Source organism: Cavia porcellus, unplaced genomic scaffold (assembly GCF_034190915.1).
Source record: "Cavia porcellus strain 051 isolate PalLab524CR breed Dunkin Hartley unplaced genomic scaffold, mCavPor4.1 scaffold_7, whole genome shotgun sequence".
In the NCBI taxonomy this organism is placed as follows: domain Eukaryota; kingdom Metazoa; phylum Chordata; class Mammalia; order Rodentia; family Caviidae; genus Cavia; species Cavia porcellus.
The window spans coordinates 10,461,935-10,481,797 of NW_026947490.1; the positions used below are offsets into that span (position 1 = coordinate 10,461,935).

At 35.2% G+C, this 19,863-nt stretch overlaps 1 long non-coding RNA gene across 1 annotated transcript; it reads right to left on the reverse strand.

Moving 5' to 3' along the window:
- Positions 1–405: 405 nt before the first annotated feature.
- On the reverse strand, positions 406–19,445 carry LOC134476833 (uncharacterized). The gene is made up of 2 exons (XR_010048592.1): positions 19,304–19,445; positions 406–1,054 (listed from the first exon to the last, which is right to left on the reverse strand). It is a non-coding gene; the product is annotated as an uncharacterized LOC134476833 (long non-coding RNA).
- Positions 19,446–19,863: the final 418 nt, after the last annotated feature.

A 19,863-nucleotide genomic window follows, 5' to 3' on the forward strand; every position in this document is an offset into this window, starting at 1 on the left:
ATACAAGTACTGCATGATTTCACTCAAATGGATTCCAAAAATTTGACTTCATAAAAGTGAAGATTAGAACAGATGCCCCTAGAGGCTGACAGGAATGAAAATGGAGTTTCAGGGAAAGGTTTCTTAATGGCTGCTAAGTTACAGCCTGATAAGAGAAAGAACTCTGGTTTACTTCCTACACATTACTGTGATTTTACTTAACAGTAGTGTTTTGTGCATTTCCAGAAGCTAAAGAAAGAAACTTGAAAGTTTTAAGCATGAAGCAATGATAAATGTTTAGGGAAATGAGTATTGTTTAACTTGCTTTAAACATTATGCAATATGTACATGGCATGCACCATGAAATATATACATGATTCTTTCCTGATATGTACAGATTTTACAGTTTTGTAAATCAGTTAAAAATTAAAAAGAAATGTATCTTTTTTATTTTAAAGATAATAAAATCCAACAAAACAAAACAAAACAAAATACATTCTATCAAGCAAAGCAGTGAAATTGGTACAGAACTTCAAAGCAGAATACTAGGGAAGTAACAATAGCTACCATAGCGTATTTTGTCATCTTCATGATAGTTGTCCATTCCATCAGATATAGCAAAATCAAAACAAAACAGAATAAAATCAATCAAAACAGAACATTGAATAAAGCAAAAATAGTTAATTAGAATAAGACAAAACAATGAGAATAATATTGGATTTCAAAGACAAGACAGAAGGAAATCCCCCATGTTTGCTATATTGCATACTGCTGTCCTCCCAATAGATGCTTAAACTGCTCGTCACGGAATTACAAAGTCAAGCAAAGAATGGAAGCATTCAGTTGCTTTTTGTACCTCATTCGCTATCAACTCAGCCTGTCCTCTGAAACCATCTGTTGCTTATGGGTGTGCTAGGGGAGGCATGGCTCATAGGAGATGCTGTCTGACTTTTCCTGGGCTCCCCATGGCTTGCATGGCGTACCAGAAAGGTTGGTCAGCTGGCTTCTTGGTGGGCTCCTCCTAGTCCCAGCATGGATGATTCTTGGGAGGTGCTGACTTTTCTCTTCCACAACCCTGCAAGAAGTTATCTTTTAAATTTTTTAATATTTTTTTCTTTTAAAGAATTTAAAACCAAGCAAAACAAAACAGCATGGAGCTAATCAAATTGAAACAGTGCAAGTGATACAGGATTTCAAAATAAGAATAAGAAATCAACAATGGCTACCATAATGTCTCCTGGTTAAAATAGTTACCCATTCCATCAGACATAGGAAAATCAAACAAAAAACCTGAGACTGGAAGAAATAACAAAAATGAATGTGATATAAGTCTTCAAAACAAGATAATGCTAAATGGCTACCGTAATATATCTTGCCATCTTTGAAAAAGCTGCCCATGCCATTAGATATAATAAAATCAAACAAGACAAAACCAAACTAAACAAAACAATGAAAACAACACAAGATTTTAAAACAAGACAATAGGGAATTAACAATGGCTACCATCTTCAGAAGAACATCCCTGGTGGATGCTGTACAGCATATTATCATGCTGTCAATAGATAATCAGATTACTGACTTTAGGCCTGCAAAGTCAATGAAACCCTAAATATTACAAGCATTAAGATGTGTTTTACTTCAATAGCTGTCATCTCAGCCTGTGTTTCTCCAATCATGCAGTCACTTATAGCAAGTGGGTGGAGCTTGACTCTTTTTGTCTCCTAGCCTGCATGCCAGAAGGGGCTGGCATCTGGTTCTGTACCCCACAGCCTGTGCATGGCACTGATTCACAGGAAGAGGCTGGCTTCTTGTTCTCCTCCGTTTGGCCCATGAATGGCACTTACTCACAGGAAGGGGCTGGTGTCTTGTCCTCCTGCCTGCACCTGTGCACGGTACTGACTCACAGGAAAGGCCTGGCTTCTTCTCCCTGCAATCTGTGAATGGTGTTGACTTTGAAATGTATTATTTTAAACATTAATCTTCTAGTTATATTTTTCTGAAGTTCATGAAGTTTACACTCTATGGATCTTAGAAAACTATATTTAAATTGCATTATGTAATGGTATATATTTGTTGCACTATGTAATGGTGTATCTATTCACAAGAAGAAATGATCACTTTTTTATTTAAAGAGAAAAACAAAACAAAATGAAACAGTAAAAGGGTACAAGTAATACAGAATTTCAAGGAAAAAATATACAGTAAGAAATCACTAGTTAATAGATTGCATATTGTCATCTCAGAAACTGTTGTCCAGATTACAAAATTAAAGCATACAAAGTGGACATTAATACAGTGAGACTGCAGACAGTTCTATTCAATGATCCAACAAAAACTCAGTAATATGGTTTTCTATCCTATCAACTTAAATATACATGCAGTTATATCCTTTAGATCACTTTCTTTTCCTCTTTTTTATGATAACAATTACACATTTTGGGTTTTATTACTCCTACAGTTCTTACGTTATGCACACTATATGCTTGTTTGCACACACCCATACATACAAATTATTTCAAAGTGCAATATGTGTAAGCACCAACTCCCAATCATGAATATATTATGTATTCCAAGCATGTATGAATAGCTTTTTAAAATAAAATACAATTTATTTTGTTTATTGATCTTATAACCTGCAAATTTGCTGAGCTCATTTTAGAGTTCTAGTAGTATTTTCAGTGGATTCCTATGTGTGCACCTTTTCTGAAGACCGGCTGTTGATGTGCAGCCTGCTAATGTAGCACTGTCTACTTTCTTTTCTCTGCCTGACCCCAGGGCTAAACTGGATTTCTCAGCTTTTAGTTTTCTTTTCAAGTGTAGCCATAGAAGTAAACTCTATGGAAATAGAAAATGATTGGAAGTGATGTTCACTTCTTTTGGATAGGTTCTCAATTTTTCTAACTATCCTATAATATATCATCTTCTTTATCTGCATTCAGTGATAATGATGCTGTAAAACATTTTGAGGTGTGAGAAAACCATAGATGTTACACATCTAAAATATCCAGAACTCAGACTATGTAAAGTAGTTCCTCCTGAGCTGTGTGGATTCTGCCTCCTCCCCCCCCCCACCCCATTGATATAATGAAACTCTACTCCCCTTGCCAGAGCATTTGAAGATAGGGCTTTTAGGTGGTAATTCAAAGAATGTCTAAGAATCTAGATAAACCTTATTCTGAGAGGATCACATACATACAGAAAACACGAAGATATAGAAAGTAATTTCATTTTCTACTATTATGAATGTAGCTCTAATGTAATAAGGTTGATCACCATAAAAGGAAAGATGAAAAAAATAGAGAAAGGAAAAAAGAAAGAAAGAAAGAAAGAAGTAAAAGAAAAAAAAGAAAAGAAAAGAAAAGAAATCATCTTCTCCACCATTCAAGGTATAGAGAAATGGTTGTCTTCTATAAGCCAGAGCGAGACCTTGTGGTAGAGTGAATTGGCCTGAATGTTGTTTGTGGACTTCTAATATCTAGAACTGTGAGAAAATAAATTCTTACCACTTAATCCCTCCATGCTATGGTACTGATTATGGTTGCTCAAGCTCACTAAGTCATACTCTCACAGTGCTAATCTGTTCTAGACCATGACCTGCCTGGACAATGAAGCTAAATTGCAGGAAGCCAGTAAGAATTGCAATTGTTTGCTAAAGCAGTCAACCTGCTGTGACTAATGTGGTAACAGAAGAAAATATGTGGGAAGATACTAACACAAGAACACAGGACAGCCTCTGTGGGGTTGTTTTAACAAAACAAAGAACCCGTTGAAGGCAGGATTTACCACAGAATTTAAGTATACATTAAGGTTCCTTGAGAAAGAAAACAGTTGTTATGTTTATATATATATATATATATATATATATATATATATATATAAAATATATATTTTTAATTTAGAATTTTTTACATTTAGAAATTCTTTGAGAAAATGTTCTTAGCGTATGTAAGGATGAAAACAGATTTAGCAATTATGAGTACTGAGAAGCACACTGTTTGTTTTTAAATAGTTGTCAAAACAAAAAAATCAAAGTAAACTATGAATAGAAGAATATATCCTAGCAAGGACACTTGCGGTTTGTGGAGTTCAAGAAAAGAACAAGAAAGATTAGCTGAGGTACTGCACACAAACTTTTAAACAAGAAAATTATGCTTGACAAGGAAAGCCTCTGTAAACCATGGTTACAATTTCCCATTGGCAATTTTGTTCTTCATTTTTCAAGTAAGAGTATCTTTTCAATAGTTCAGTTCTTAAGAGAGAGAATACGGTTGACATATTTGAGCCATTACATTCTATGGAGGTTTTTACATTAGCAGTTTGGAACATGAGAATTTGATAGTTTATTAGTTAAAATAGAAGATGTCCTCAAATCTTGGTGATTATACAAAGCCATGTAAACAGACAGAATGACGGTTTCCAGAAGTGCTCATTTCCTAATTTCGGAACCGCTGAATATGTTACCATGGAGATTTGTAGATGCCATTTAGCCAAGAATCCTGAGATGCAGAGACATCCCGTCACATCTGAGCTAGCCCAGTATCATAACCAGGCTCTTTATATGAGGAAACGATAAGAATGAAAGTTAAAAGCAGAGACAGTGATACAGACAGAAGCTGAGTGATGTGATCATGGACTGGTAATGTGGGTCCTCTAGCAATTGCTAGAACCACGAAGCCCATCACGCCCTGGAGCCTTCAGAGAGAATTCAGATGGGCACACAGCTTGATTTCTGCCCCTGAAGACTTCTACTCTTCAAAACTGTTACGACTACTTTTATTTTTTATATCATTAGATTTTAAGAATTTATTATAGCAGCAATAGGAAATAAAAGCAAGAGTTTCCTTTTTGTTTAAATCACAAAACAAATTCAGAGATGATTGTTTTCTCCTTGTGGTCATTTATGTCTTCAACTTGATCTCTGCCCTGCTGCTTGTGTTATATTTTATAAAGTAATCTTTATCAGGTCTTTTCACTACTTTCTGGAATATTTCCTCGAGTTGATCTTCGAAATTATTTAAAACTGTTTTGCCACATTTTGATTACATTAATTAAAAAAGTAATGTTGTTTTCAGACAGGTTTTTCTTTGTAGCCCAGAATAGTCTCAAATTTCTCTGTAGCCAAAGTAGCTTTGAATTTATAATATCCCACTATTAACTTCTCAAGTGCTAGGATTATAGTTGTGCACTTTTGCACCGGCCAATTTCAAGCACATATGTAATAGTAGTGTTTTTTGAACACTGTTATAAATAATTAGTAAAATGAATAAATGATTCATAGCAGTCATAAATAGAAAATTAAGTAGTGTACATAAAGTATTCAGAAAAGACTACTCATCATAAGAATTGGATATTTACTTAAAATTCTTTGCATTTGGGATTATAGCAATAAATAAATCTTTTTTTTCAAGAAAAAGTGATCAAAAAGTGAGTGAGATACTAATTTTACCTTTGGAGTGCACAATTGTACGAGAAAAATGGACCTCTGTAGAAATGGTCATACAATATTATGTACATGTTAGAAATTAAAGGAGAATGTTTTGCTATGTATATCCATGACCTTAAAAGTAATGTCTTACTCAAATTTATAAGATGATAACACGCCATGCATTTTCACAAACCTTCTTGTGAGAATTTTATTTACTAAAGTGGACATCCAAAATCAACTGAAGTTTCCACTTGAGTAAAACTAAAAATGTAATTTAAAATTCACTGTAGTAATTTCAAGAACCATTGCCAATTTCAGTCTTTGGTTTTGTTATTTCAACTTTGTGGGTCTTTGGAGCTTGCCAAAGTATTAAAGTATTATTATTTTATATAATTATGGTTCAGTGAAATTGGCATACTACAAAGAATGTTTCAGTATATCTGAAATTAGGTGACTCTTACCCACTAATTTTAAGAGATGTGCCAAATTTTTCTTTGAAACATATGGATAAATATTGAAGCATTATTTCAAAAGAATTATTTAGCACCTCGAGAAGAATTGTTATTGATGCATCCTGTTTTCTCATATGGTATATATTACAGAATTTTAAACTAGTATTATAATGATTATTACCAAGGATATCATAAAAATAGCATTGAAAGAGTTTAAATTCTGAAGTACTTGAATAAAGCATATTTTCTATAATCCTGTAAAATTACTGTGTCCAAAATTATTTTTCAGGATTACTAAAATAAAGTAAAAATGTTTCTTAATTCTGAGTAATATATACTACTTGTTTATCTTATAGGTTGAACTATACTATTGATATGGTATCTTGTGCCATGTAATTATTACAAATGGCAAAAACCATGTTTAATCATTTTATACCTTTTAGTATATATAATGATATAAATGAAATTGATAAAATCAATAGCTTTTTGAATGAAACACTTTAGGTGTGTTCAATATTGTGCAATTTTTAAAAGACTTTAATATCATTTGTAGAATTTTATCTTTGTACCTATTCTATGAGTAAGATTTAAAAATTAATTAAAATTTCTTTTGTATGAAATAGTAAATTAATAATTAAAGACTTAAGCAACCTAGCAAAGATCATAAAACAGCCAGGTACAGATTTTGGAATAGAACCGCTTTTAAATCTATTATATGAAATAAATTGTTAGTTTTTAGCAAAAGGCAACTCTTGAAAATTGTATAAAACTCATGAAGTGACTTTCTAAGCAAGTGGGGGTTCTTGCATATGGATCTTCAAGCAGTACCTTAGCTTGTATTATCATTTGAATTTCACTGCCACTTCACTCCTGCAAAAGAATGTTATCTCTCCCCTGTGCACCTCAAAACTAATTCTTATGTAAAAATAAATTTACATTTCTTTTGTGTCCTTAGTTGAAAATTTTACAAAGACAAAAACTCCTCTTCCTGAGATGTTGAATTTTACACTCTTCCCAAATCTTTGATGTGTAGGATTTTCAATGTTTCTTCTCCTCTCACACGGAAAGGATTTAGAAAGGTTTTATTATTGAATTCATTTTTCCCATTTGGAAAAAAATAACTGGTCAAGAGTGAAAGAAAAATGCCCCCGCGCCCAGGCTTCTCTGATACACAGAAACTTCCCCTCTCTCACTTGAACTCTGTGAACTTTTTGATCAAGGCTTTCTCTTTTGTTCTTCATACATCCTCAAGTCCACCAGCATGGACATGAGCGCAGGGCCTCACAAGGCCAGACTTTATAAGTAGAAAGATGTGAGCTGTCTCCAGAAACGCAGTGATTTACACAGGCATCTTTCCCTGGGCTTCACTCCCTGCTCATACCAGACACCACAAGGAACTGAATCCCCTCACTTGGCGCCCCCAATAGCAACGCAGACTTGATACCTAAAACAAAACCCATAATCTTGTCTGACCTCACTCAAATCTGGTTTATTTCCAGGTTTCCGTTTCTCAAAAAGGGCACCATCAAATTAAACAAATTAGAACGTTTGTTTCTTCTTCTTTCCTTTTTCCTGTGTCCAAACCACTACTATGATATGCTACATTCTTTACCTCTCAACAGGGCACAGTTGATGAGTCATAGGGGTACACTACCTCAAAGGAGTCCAAACTGATTCTTTTTGGAGGGCAGGAAAAAACTTTATTTTTCTGTACAAAGAACAGACATATGCACAGTGAATAAAGTCATATGCTTCTGTCTTCATATTAAAATCGCATCAAAGACTTGCTATTAAAAATATTTGAGTGGAATGATTCAAAGTAAGACGAAGAAATGCTGCCTGAGATACAGAGAGAATTTGTAAATAATATTTTTCCTGTTTACTTCTCTAATTTCATGCCTTGAATCTGTTAGCAGTGTTTCTGTCCTGTTCTTTCTTTATCCAATCTAATTACCGATTAATCTCTTCGGAGCATGTCATTAAAGTTCCATTTCTTATCTGATAGTTTCGTCCCCAGGGCTCCCCTTGCTCTCAGGGCAGTAACCCAATACTTAACAGCCCTCGAAGATCCTGCTTCCCAAGAGCAAGACAGCGTCTGCTTCTCCCCACCTTATTCCTAGTGTTCAGCACTGCACCATGCACATGGCAAGCACATGACAAATGTCTTTTAAGTAAATGAAAGAAGGAACAAATGAGTCAGTCTTGCCACACTTCATTCTTTAGCCTCTTTTAGTAACTTTAGGAGAAACCACAGATCTTTCTAGTGATCTGGGAAGTAAATCAAAAATCTTCTCATGGTCTTTTGAATGTTTAATGATCATGGTTTCTGTCACCTTTCAACTTCTTATGGAATACTTCCGTCCTTGTTCAGGTTTTTCTGTCTCTTTTCCATTTTTTGATGAATATATTCCATCTTCTCTTGCCTTAGACAAGTCGTTTGAATCCATTTTATTGAGTCTAATCTACCTATGAGGTTTGTATCTACCTATGAGGTATGTAATCATAACATGATTTTGACTCTCGGCTTAAGTGATCCTTCTCAAATAGTCAATCATTATCACTCTTTTATGATATCTAACCCAACTTCATGATTTTGTTTACTATAACAAATTCACTTCTACAATTTTTATCTACTAAGAAATGAAGTTTTAAAAAAAATTTTTTTTTTACCAGGAACTTGAATAGGTGGAATTGAAATGGGTTTCTGAATATCAACCAAGTGATACTTAGATTAAGAATTACTTTTAATGAAGAACAACTCATGAAAGGATGAAACAAAGCAATGTCTTTTAATGCTATCTCTCATAGGAAGCCATTTACAAAGTTGAAGCCACTGGCACCTCAGTTTATAAATTTAATTCTTTCCACAATTCTGGCCACAAACAGAATTGGACAGGAACCAAATCAAATTTTCCCATAAGGTTGACACTGAACCTAACCACTGATTTGATTTGGTTCTTGTTCAACTCGATTTGCAACCTGCATAGTGGAAGTAATTAAGTTTGTGAATCAACGTAATGTAGCCTAGAACAGTTATCACGTGAAAGCATCATCAGACTTTAGATGAGTTATATTCTCTAGCTAAATATCAGTGTAGCATATTTTAGTATTACTCACTTAACCATGCTTATTATGTTTGACATTTTATTTTTTCCTTTAAATGTTCCCTTAGATGGGAATTTCTCAATGTGAACAGTTTCTACAAACTGCAGATTATTTTAGAAGTGGACCTTGCATTACTGTCCTGATAAAACTGTACATACATTGTACATTTTTATTATCAGTATCTAACCTTGAAGTTAAATTTAAAAAGTATGTAATATTCTTGTATACAATGTTGAGTTTTCCTCAGAATTTATGTAAACATTTTGTGTTAGCATTTTTATTGCCAGGACAAAATATCTAATAACAGTAGGAACAGAAGGGAGGAGAAGTTACAATTGACTCATGATCTGGGGCATTCAGTCCACTGTTGGCTGGATTCACAGCAGGGACATCGTGGTGGGGGGAAATGGCAGAACTAAGCTACTTAGTTCTTCATTCCTGCGAAGCACAGGAATGGGCTGGGAACTAGACATAGATCCCAGTGTCACCTTTCATATCCTATCCAAACATGCCCAGAAGCATGCTCTGTCGATCCCCGGGGCAGATTTTAAAGCCAATCAAATTGATTCTTCATCCTGTCACACATTTATTTGATAAAGAGTTAAACATTGATGTGAAGTACTTGAATATAAATAGAATCATTTTTCCCAATTTAATTTTACATTCTCTATGAAGTTATTGGAAATCAATTTCTTTATTTTATTGACTAACTAGAAATTTTGAAAATTTGATTTTGAGAAAATTGCCTATCATATCAAAGCCAATGTTGAACTTCATTTTGTAAAATTCAAATTAGTCTGAATTGCTATTGCTGAATTTATTGACTTTCTTTGAATTCTTTGTACGCCAGCCATGTAGCAGTAGTTATAGATTTGAATTTTAAGGGAAAAATAATCTTAAAATTTTAATTGCAAATTTTAATAGTTGTATATCTTTCCATTGCCAATGAAACCATTTGGTAAATTGTGGCTTAAATTCTGTCATCAAAGTTAATGTTCTTACAGCTTCCTGGAAATAGAATTATCAAATTATTTTTGGGCTACTGCAAACAAAGTTATAGATTTAAGAGTTTAAGTTTTAAGTGTGATTTATGGGAATGCAAATTGTGGCAACGTTTATAATCCCAGCTCTCGGGAGGCTAAGGCAGGAGAAAACTGGGAGTTTCAAGCTAGACTGGACTACATACAAGTGAGTTCAAGGCTGGCCCGAACTTCAGAGCAAAACTGTCTCTTAAAAAATAGACAGAGTGGGGAGCTAAAAAGGTATTTTAACTGAGCATAGTGGTGCACACCTTTAAATACAGCACACAGAAGGCTGAGGTAGGAGGATTGCCCCAAGATCAAAGCCAGCCTAAACTATAGAGCAAGAGCCTGCTTCAAAAAATAAATTTTTTTTTTTTTTTTTTTTTTTTTTTTTTTTTTTAGCAAACAAAGAATTAAGTTAATTGGAAAACTAGGCCTGCGTTTATAAATTTGGGAAACATATCTCATGGAAATACATAGAAATGATCAATATGTTAAGGTAAGCTATGGCAGTCTACACTGTTGTAAGGTATTACAACATGTAAGGTATTATAAACGTGTAAGGTATTAAATAAAGTTAAAAATGAACCATGGTAAAGCCATTAAAAATTATATTACTATAAAAACAGGTAATTTGACTTCCTCAGTGCCTTCTCCTTTATTAATTTTATCCTTTATAGAGCTATGATCTTTATCACCTAATGCCAAAATTCATAACCTTCCCATGTGTCCTATATTTCTCATTTTTTCTTATCAAAGGTAAGCAACATCCCTGGATCATTTGTATTTTGAGAATATTAATGATAGCATGGAAATGACATTAGTACCTCCGCCTAACTTTGGGAAAAAAAGCTTGAAACTTTCTGACTATGGAACATTCTAGACCCCTGTCCCCTGAACTTCTTGAAAGGTTCTAGAGAAAAGCATCAAGAGATTCCCTTCTACTTTAAATCTCATGGTAATGAGATGAAGTGATAAATCTGAAAATATGTGAAGAGTCATGGAGTCCGTTGGATTGCCTGCATATCCTGGCTGCATATTTTTCTTGCTAACAGTACATTTTCAGTCATGTGTATTTGTAGTGCTGGTCGATTAAATCCATGGCGATGTCTCGTCCCTAGGTGCTGAAAGACTGGAATGAGGTGCATAGTTAATGTGTACTCAATTTTTTCTTCTAAAACTGGGAGATAGGTGTTGAATGATGTCTCGTTGTGTTTTCTAGAAGACAAATCACGGTTAATTAAATCCTATTTTCCTGTAATTCACATAACACTAAAGTATATTATTTAAGGATGATTCTCATAATTCACAAGCTATAAAAAGGGAAGTTTTATTATTGATGTGTTCCAAAAACAAAATAACTTTTATATAACTGGGCATAACTGATTCTGAAAATATGAATTGAAATGTCAATTGAATTTTTCAAGGACAATATATGTGTGTATATTGCTAAATTATTTTTGATGCAAAAGAAAATCTGTTGTATGTGTTTTGCTGCTGTTACCAAGAAGAAACATATCTTTAAATTTCAACAGCACTTTGAAGTATTCATGACATTGCATCAGTTCTATACTACTATCCAAAGATTTTTAAAAAATACATTTTTCTGCCTTTAGTTCATGCATGTCTTCTAAAAATGATATTACAATTTTGCAAAACTGCATTCAAATGACTATGAAAGACAAAATGACATTGATTACACAGAAGGTTTAATTTGTGTTTCAAGTAAGACATTGGCTAAAACATTACAAGTAAGTTGTTTTCCTTTCCTTTCCTTTCCTTTCACTGGATGCTTAGAAAGAAATTATCTGGTATAATTACATGAAGTTTAATGTTAAGTTATTAACACTCATTGATTTTTTCATTTTATTTTTAAATTTCATATCCTTGTAATGGTCACATTTTCAAGGAAGAGGAAGTTTTCTAAACTGAATGGTTGCTCCCGCATGGTGGCACATGCCTGTAATCCTAGCACTTGGGAGGCTGAGACAGGAGGATTGCTGTAAATTCGAGACTAGTTTGGGTTACAAAGTAAGCTCAATGTCAGCCTGAACTGCATAGTGAGACTGTCTCAAAAAAAGGCCAATAATTTTTTAAAAATTTAAAAAATAAACTGAATGGCTTCCACAGTTCAACACATGTTTTTTGAGAAAATCATTTACTTCTTAAATTGTGAAAGTCATTTGTAGCTTGCAATTATATTTCTTGGATCATTAACAGATAATGATACACAAACACACATTGTGTGCTTTCCAAACACTTGCACCAGTTTATTGTTCATTAGTAAAATGCCAGGGTGCATGTGATCTGCCAGCTCCCCATCTCTGGAAATATATGTGTTAGGCCAACTTCACCTCACAAAACTTTAACAAGAAATTGCAGAACTTGGCTGCCTTGAAATACTTCAGAGCTTTCTTAGCTCTTTTACGGTGACTTTATGCTTTTGAAATCTCTTCTTGCAGAAAGAACATGGCTGTAAGTAGTTAAACTTTAAAAACACACACACACAAATTTTAGCATTATATTCATAACTTTCAAAAATTGTTACATTTTACCAGCAGGTAATGGATACAAGTTTTCTAAAATAATTTAATTTTATAGCTTGTTCCTTTTAAGTGACAAAAACTGTAGGAACAAAATGCATGAAAATTTCAGCCCGCAGAAAGATGACTGAAATCGGAGGAGCTACACCATATGCAAAAGCTTTTGGGACATATTTTTATTTAATGGAAATAATATAATAAGCTATAATATCCTATCCAGCCAAAATCCTTTTTCATAACATGGTTGCCAGTTTAACAATGTATTTAAAGTAATTGGATCTTGATACTTTCAGTTGGCCTTTATACTTTAATTCCTTCTAGATACTTCTTTAAGCTAAAGGCTAATACTTTTAAACATGCTGAGAACTGCTTAGGAGAGAAAACAGCCCACCTGCTCTTATTCCATTATTATTCAAGGAGCCCGGCGCTCAGGAATAATGTGATTCTTCTTTTGGAATCGATGAAATATCTTGATAGAAATAATCATACTTTTTCCCTCAAATGTGCCAAAGCTGATTGCCTTTCTCTCTCTCTCTCTCTCTCTCTCTCTCTCTCTCTCTCTCTCTCTCTCTCTCCCTCTCTCTTTCTTTTGACTAAAATTACAACTCTGTATGCTTCTTTGGGAGGAAATGTCGAATGTCATGCAAGCATAAAGACCTGCTATGAATCTGAGGTTTTGTGAAAGTATTCTGATTGAAAGCATTCTTTCTCACCTATGATTTTCTTGCTCCACTAGTATTTTTCTCTCTATACCATGAAATTCCAAATCTTTGGAAATCAGGGAAGTCAGAAGCTGAGTTCTTACTTTTTTAGGAAGAAAAGAAATAGTTACTTAACCTCACCAATCTTTGAGAATTGCTTCCTTTCTCTTCATTTTTTTCCCTGTCAGTATTCCTTTTTTGTCTATAAAATTAACCAAGATAGACTTCATACCTTTCTCCATGTAGAAATTTGTCAGATGATATAAAGTGAGTCTCTTTTAATTTATTTTTTCCGGCATCGGGGATTGAACTCATGACCTTGTGCTCGCCAGGCAGGTGCTTATGACACTGAGGTAAATTCCCAGCCCTCATTTAATTTTTGTAATTTTCTATGCAATAATTTAAACATCTGCTAAATGAGACCTCATTATAACCCATAGCGAGATGTAATTGTTAACAATCATAACCCCATCGTAACGGTCTGGGTATCAATTCTGTATGTGCCTTTCTGACTTCTGAAAAGTTTTACAGCCTCTCTCATTGTCAGTTTAGTCATCTGTAAAATGGAGATTACTCCAGTGTCTTTTAGACAGCCTGATTCTATTAACAGACAAAATTTTCAAACATGAGAACATTAAAGAACATATTGTAAGTTGAATATGTGTGAAATAAAAAGTTGCTATCCATATACCTGTCACTCTGATTTGCTGTACGTTCATGTATTTGCTTTATGTTTTACAAACATAAAACATACAGATATATTAGTTATTAATTATTGCAAAGTGAATTGCTCTAGTTATTGTTGATTTATTATCACAAAGGCTTTTATATCACAGTTTCTCTGAATTCAGAAACTGAGAGTAGTTTAACCGGACAGCTTTGGCTTGAGTTCTCATACTGTATTATTCCCAGAGTCACAGTTACCTGCCACTTTCACTGGGGCTAGAGAATTTAATTCATGATTGCTCATTCACATGACTGCAAGAGGGGTCTCAGTTCCTCATTCCACAGAGCCAACAGGCTGTCCCTACAAGTCAGTTAGTTTCTCCTCAAATCCATGGTCTGACAGGAAGAACACGATAAAAACTGCAAGTATCTTTTGCCCTCACACCTTTCATTCGGACCACGCGCGACTGATTAGAAGGAGTCACTAAATTCAGCCCATCATGCAGGGTAGACAGTGCTAACTCTGTCTGCTGATGACAGAGGAGTCCTTGTGCACACATTTGAAACCACTAAAAATCTATTGAGTCTCCTCAACCACTCTGTACCATTCGTTTTCCCTTCCGTAGAGATGGCTGCTATCCTGAAGCTGACATATGTTGTAAAAATCCTCTCCAACATCAAGTTCAATATGTATTACAGATATGCCCTACGTGCAGATACACAAATCTACATGGGTATGGGTATTTTTACAGCCAGAGTTATCAATGCAGGCTGAAAGAAACCTCTTCCAATTGCTTGAGCATGCTTTTTGATTAAGTGTATCATAAAATAGTAAGATTTTTTCAAATGTGCTATGGCATGAGAGCCATTTCCACAGCACTAGACACTTCCCATATGATAATTCCTGCAGCCAGAAACCTTTCTTTAGCCCTTAAAATGGAGGGAAAGGAAAGAGAGGAGGAGGGGCAACGTGAGGACTCCAAAGGGAGGAATAAGGCCAGTAAGTAAGTTATGCCAGTGCATCTTTTCTCACTTCATATCTCCCAGCACTGGTCAAATTTCTTAACATCTATCATCTATCTATCTATCTATCTATCTATCTATCTATCTATCTTGCAAATAACTTTCTTAGAATTTGTTGGTGGTGGTTGCTTCAAACTGGAAATAAATTAATGCAGTTGGGAAGCTCAGGGGAAATTCATGTGGGGGAAAGATCTCTTGTTTTAACTTTCAAACGTCAAATAAAGATAGCTGAAGGAGTCAATTTTCATAACAGTCTCAGTCGTGGGACAGAGCAAGTTCTATGTAGAAGTATATTGCCACAGATATCTGTTTAATACCCAAAAATAAGACTTGAGTTTCCTCTTTCTAGGCAGAGTAAGTATACACAGTTGAGGCTTTCTTGTGCAACGCTCAATGTCGTGTGTCAAGTACTGGTCAATGGTTTGTGGGGATACAGAGGATGCTTTCAGATCAAAACCTTATAAAGTAACACCTCAGATGCTCAAATTCACTTTTATCCTTCAATATTCACATAGGACGTAATACATCTAAAAAATGGTTATCACCTTGTCCCTGAATCACCTCTTGGGAGTGATTAGTTACTTAGGAAAACTCAAAAAACCTATGCTCACATTTGGGGCTTGACATGAACAAAAAAATAATTGTGTTAAGTCAATGAGATGTTGAAGCATGTTCGTTGTTGCAATAGTTTATTACATCCTGTTAACACAGAATATGTGGGAAAAAACCCCACTAAATATGGAACAAAAGACAAAGAGAGTATGGCAGACTATGAAGGCTCAGATATTAGAGATTAGAAAGATGTTAATCAGTATTGTATGGCAAGAAGACAGTAACACAGTATTAGTATTTGTAGTAACCTGAGAGGAAGTCTGTGTCAGTAGTGAATTGAATGGCAAAATAAAAGTCTAAATACGTGGGCATCAATATTAACTACCCTGGGCAAATTATTATATGAAAAAGCAAGTTCATAAGTTATATGGCTAATTTATGAACACAAAGAAAAGAAACTTTATCCTTTCTGGTGTCAGATTTCAAACAGGATAGATAAGATTACAAAAAGTTTGAACAGCAACATAATGTAAAGCTTATGAGTTAGATGAACTAGTGGGGAAAAGAATAAACTGAAACTGTATCCACTATGACTTCCAGCTCCAAAAACGATCTTGGCAAAAGCAAATTTAAGAGTGCTATCTTTCCACATACTCTACCAGAAAGTCCTAATTCATTTAAGTCGTAGCATCAAGATAGGAGCAAGGAACTTAACTTTGTTATATAAATCTAGGAAAGAATGGTGGGGATGATTTCTGGCATAAGGAAGTGATTGGATGTGCACACACACACACACACAAAGTCCACTAATGTGTTGGTAGAAATAATCTGCCAAAGAAGTCTGACAGTTTAACCTTAAAATAAGATTTAGGTTAACATTAGCGGGAGACAGAGAGGAGGAGGAATTCTGTTCTCCAAGTGGAAAATTTATAGACAGGAAGTTCTATGGATGTGGCAGAGGCACGGGAGACAGAGAGGAGGAGGAATTCTGTTCTCCAAGTGGAAAATTTATAGACAGGAAGTTCTATGGATGTGGCAGAGGCACGGACCAGTTGTACCCTCTCAGAAGCTGGGGCCTACAAGAACATGCACAATACCCTCTGTCTCCTTATAGGAAGGGGAAGACCTGATCGAGAATCTCTCATTACTCAAAGTACTATCAAAACTGTGCCTAAGGAGAATTCTGAATTTCTACTTAGGAGTGATTGCTGTATGATTTCCAGCTTTCTCCTTTCATTTGAGCATGTTCATTGCATATATCTCTACCTTTCATGGTGGATATGCACTGGGAACTTGCCATTTTAGTGGTTTGGTCACTGAAGTACCAAGGGAAATACCCATAATATGCATTCTTAGTCATCCTGCTCTTCAGCTATGTACAAATGAGAGAAGATTAGATAGAAATGACTCCTTTGGGGATATGTCAAATGCATCCAACACATAGAGGGAAAAAAGGAACGCTTTGGTGACCAGAATAGTGGACTATGGCAGAGAAAAAGCTTTCTTTTCTGCACATCATAGATCTAAATTTCTCAAAAGAAAGTGCTTTTTATTTCAGCACATCATGCACCTAAATTTGGTCAATAAGTTGTGAATAGAGGATGTGTAGTAAAAATCTAGTGCCTAGACTTTAAATACACCCCACATGGCCTTATAGTTCTACAGTGGACGTGGAAGCCCTGAGTTCCAGGCCATAGAGCTATAGGATAACTAGAACTTTGGTAGCTGCTACATGTTTTTAGGCTTACACATAAATGCATAGAGAAACACTCACATAGAGGTTTATGTTACTGTTACATATCTAAATGTTTCCAGAAGGCCTCATGGGCTCATAGGCACCGATTTTGGAAGGCAATTAGATCATTGGATCACATGGCTGACTTGCTGTGAGAAGGTGGAGGAGTCTGTTTAGAAAGGCTGGTCCCTGGGAGAATGGCATAGAGCGTTCCTCTCCTTCCCAGATTCCTCTCTTTGCAATCTCTGCTTCTTTGCATTTATTTTAGTTTTCTTCTGCCATGCCATGCTGCCCTGCCTTGAAGCCAGATGACTATGGACTAAAAACTCCACTGCAAACTGAGAGCCAAGATATACCTATTCTCCTTTAAATTACAGATGATTAGCATTATGTTCCAGTGATGAGGAAAGTGATTAAGGCACTTATGTCTTTGTCATGTAAATGTTTTTCTACTAATTCTTCATTAAGAAATGCTGTATTAGGAAATTATAGTGAACAGCTCAGGAATGTCAGGAGATTGAAATATTCCTAAAGACCAAGAAACCATGAAAATTTTTTGAGAAGAATGAGTCTAGTTTTTTTCTAAGTGAAAGATGGATAAAAAGATATACTTCCACTTTTATTTCGTGAGTCAACAATGTTGTGTTCAAAATATCAAGCAGAATGTGACACCCAAGTTGTTGATAACTAAATATTAAGGGTAACATCATTTTATTTTCAGACAGAATAAAGAAAATCACAAAGAATGTATTATTTTTAAGTGGTGCAATCGCTTTCTCATGAAACTAAGTTCAGATACTGCTTGGTCTCTTATAGAGTGTGCCATTTGACAAATGTATTTTTTGAATTTTCATATCTGAATGGTGCAGAGTTGACTGGTTGTACGTTCACAGCCTTGAACATCCTGAAATTTCATCTTTCACTGTAGTGTCTGGGCCTGTGCCTCAGATCCAGCTGTGGGGCCCAGAGCTGCTCAGAAATGGGATAGAAGGACAGAAACTTCTTCACTTATTAAAGGCTCATTGTAGGCTGGCTTGGTGCCAGCTAGAATTTTAGTCTTTTATCTGTGGAATTAGTAGGGATGCTTCCTGTCTCAATGTATTAGCCAACTCCTCTGGGACACAATATCCAATATCCACAATTTAGACGAAGAGAGGTTTATTAGGTTCACAGTTTCAGGGGATTCAGTCCACCATCAGCTAGTTCCAAGGCAGAAGGGCATGGCGGGCAGCTTAAAAGCAGAGTAGAGAACTGCTTCAGGGAGGAAGAGGTCATGGACCAGATGCAGGATGCAAGGTGACACTTCCATGATAGACTCAGACATACTTGGAAGTGAGCTTAGGCAGCCTCTAAGCCAATTAAGTTGACACAATTAAATTTAATCACATCTCATCTATATCTTAAATATGAAATTGATCCAAAGTTTTATATTAGATTGGAAAATTTGGATTCCAGTTACTTGACTGTTACCCTCAATAACAAGTGCTATTCATTTCTCCAGCATTTTCCCTCTCTTTTACCCTTTCTTACTATAATTCCCATCTTTTAACAGCTTTCCAGTTAAATTTTTTCACTGACTTGCCACTTGAATCTAATAACAGAAGACTAAAATAAAAATGTCAAATCATTGAGATAGGATTTCTGACAACTTTCTGTCAGTTTCTATATACAAAAGGAGACTATTAAATACGTTTTAAAAAATGGGCATAAAACAACATTTTGTCAGCTAACTGTAAATGAAAGAGAAGCTTTCAGATGAAGTCTCCATCAAAACATGCACATTTAAAAATTCAAGGAAAATTTCTTTGGCAGAAGATTTTTGTATTTTCCACTCTTAAAATACATAATTTGAGTGATTTTTAACCTAAAAAGTCATGATATCCATTTTTTTTTACAAATTAAAAGAAAAAGGTACAAAAATCATGAAGTGATTTCTACAGAAAAAATTATCAAGCTAAGAAATCTTCCATCTTGACAGCCTCATAGGTTCTTTCCAATATGATTACCTGGAGGAAAGAAGGGCTTGTTCTGAAAACCAACAGCATATTAGAAAACTTTGTAAAATATTGTGAACGAAAGATATGAAACTATGCCGCTTACCATCAAATATAAAAGAAGGCAAGATCTTCCAACTTGCTTAAACTTCCTTTTGTAAGATTACCAGTGTGAAGAAGACCCCAAGGAACCAGCTCTCATGAAAAATCAAGGGGTTTTATTATCCGCGCATGCATGGGACTCTCCGACCACATTCCAGTGGGGAGAGTGCCTGGGTAGGGGAGTGCAGAGTATATAAAGCCAAAAACCACAAAGCAAGCGTCGGTTACAGAAGCAGATGGCATTGGTTAATAGGGGTCGTGTCTTTTGCTTATTGGTGGGTGAGCTATCCGCTGCAGGTGGCTTGATGTTTTTTGAAAACTCATATCCTGTCTGGCAGGGTCGATAGTTCATGGTGCTCTTATTTTTGGGGACGTTGGACCACAAGTTCCCTATCAGGCCAGAACATCTGGTTGTTCTGACTGTGTGACAAGGCAAGAGGGGGTTTCCTAAATGTTTTAACTCTTCACTTTCAAGCTGCTAATAGCATTTTAAGCTTAACGTAGAGAATGCAATGTATATCACTGGTTTCGAATAGTAACTGACCACCTTTACTTTAGCTCAGG